Source organism: Babylonia areolata, chromosome 26 (genome assembly GCF_041734735.1).
Source record: "Babylonia areolata isolate BAREFJ2019XMU chromosome 26, ASM4173473v1, whole genome shotgun sequence".
Lineage (NCBI taxonomy): Eukaryota > Metazoa > Mollusca > Gastropoda > Neogastropoda > Buccinidae > Babylonia > Babylonia areolata.
In genome coordinates, this window is record NC_134901.1 from 35,135,472 (window position 1) to 35,137,971 (window position 2,500).

Below are 2,500 nucleotides of genomic sequence, written 5' to 3' on the forward strand. Positions count from 1 at the left end.
ACAAACCAGCAAGACTCGTCAGTGAATAGAGCGCTGTAAGCAGAACACAGCATTGTAAGAACACGGCGTTGTAGCAAGGAATACACAGCATGATAAGCAGCAACACTATGATATCACACGGGAACACAGCATTGTAAGAACACGGCGTTGTAGCAAGGAATACACAGCATGATAAGCAGCAACACTATGATATCACACGGGAACACACCATTGTAAGAAGAACCACACAACATTCGCATTGATACAAACCACCAAAACGACCCGTGAATACCGCGTTGTAAAGAGAAGTACATAGGTTCCGCTGTGTCTGCCTGCTGGTTTGTCAGTCCGCCCGTTCGTCAGGACTTTCGAAAGCAATGCCCGCCAACGTGTCTCGACCAACCGAACTGTAATTTACTACCCTGATCAAATTCCAGAGTTCTTAGCTCCAGGAGGGTTTTCGACCCGCTGCCCTGTAATGGAATCACAGCTGAAGGACCATTTGAAGTGACGGAGACGTGCGTTGTTCAGAGGACTCGAACTTGTTGATGGTACAGAGGCAAAATGTTAGGGGTTTTGAAAATTAAACGTTACGGGAAATACAGGAGTTTTTTGTGAAATATAGCTTCGGAACTGGTTAGTTTCGTCCACTATGCTATATGGACCATATCCACCTGCCACTCACGCACGCAAGCACACACACACACACACACACACACACACACACACACACACACACACACACACACACACACACACACACAACCATGCACATGTTCCTGACAAATTAAGAACAGCAGTATATTAAGTTTGATTTAAATCAACAATAGTAACATTCATAATCCACACAATACACAAGCATGCTCAAAAATAAATACCCCCCCCACCACCTCCCACTATTTTGTAGTCTGTGTTTTGCATACTTATTTTTCTAGTGCTCAGCAACACATTTGTAAAGATACAACTTTGTGTAGAGATGGGCTAATTTTGCTCGATATTCACAATGCGCATTTCGAACATGCTCTTTCATTGTAAACATCCCTTGGCTGCATAGCTGGCTGTCTGTCTTTTTACCCGTTTGGCATCGAAAGTGATGCACAGATATATCTAAATCCATGGAACAAAAGTAGTGGTAATGCGGCAAGTATGTTTGAAAAAAAAAGAAAAGAAAAATATTTTAGCACATTTGATATGGACCCTTTGTTTGAATGAAGAGGGTCAACGGGATTGGGGGTGTGTAGTGGAAATGGGGTTGGTTGATTTCAATTGGAACGTGGTTTTCGTATACTATCTATACAGCTTTTATGAATCACTCATGACAACCGCATCTTCCTCTGTGTGTTATTGAAATGGATTGTTCGTGTAGGTTGCCAATTTTCCACCTACCAATAATAAAATTAAAAAAAAAAAATTCTGAGAGCTCACTCGCTTGCTGCCTATAAAGAACAACAACAACAACAAAAGCAAACAAAAACGCAAGAACAAAAACAAACAAAGAAACAAACAAAAGTATGTGAAATTGTCAACAGTAACCAGTCTATCTGTGTCTGTCCTAGTTCAGTGGAAGTGCACCTGCTCTCCCTCCCTCCCTTCCACAGAGAAAGAGATAGATAGATAGATAGATAGATAGATAGATAGATAGATAGAGAGAGAGAGAGAGAGAGAGAGAGAGAGAGAGAGAGAGAGAGAGAATGAATGAATGAATGACTCTTTATTTTCCAACGACGGAGATATTAGCACATTGGCCGACATACAAATCTGCCGTTTTCAAAGATGGCACACAAACAAGAGAGAGAGAGAGAGAGAGAGAGAGAGAGAGAGAGAGAGAGAGAGAGAGAGAGAGAGAGAGAGAGAGAGAGAGAGAGAGTTTCATCGCTTTGAGGAAAGTCGTAATAACCTTTATTTTTTTCAAGTCGTAATTTCGATTAAGATGTTATTGAATCAAAAATGGAACATGTCTTTTATGAGTCCCTAAAAATACGTATAAATAAAAGTTCATATAAGATCTTTAGTGTCTCAAAACTCGGAAACGCCTTTCCGTCATTAGACCCAAATAACTGGTCTCAATATATATCATCACCGATGATAATAACTTATATTCGTACAAACAGAACCTCACAAATATTTCCCCTAGTTTTGACGAGTCGGTCGACCATATTATGAGGAGAAAAAACCAAAACAAAACAAAAAACGGGGCTTTCATTTGTTGTTTAACCCTTCACTTCTGCCCCCCCCCCACCCCCACTCCCCTCATCCCTAACCTCCCAACCCCACCCATCCTCCTACCAACTGCTATCATACCCCAGCAACTACACTACCACCACCACCACCACCAACGCAGCCACCCCCTCTCCTCCTCTCTCCTTCCTTTCTCCTCTACTACGCCCTCTCCCAGCACACACACACACACACACACACACACACACACACACACACACACACACACACACACACACACACACACACACACACACGTCGACAACAAGCGTAAGTCTGAGGACACGGGGAAAGCGCCAGAAAG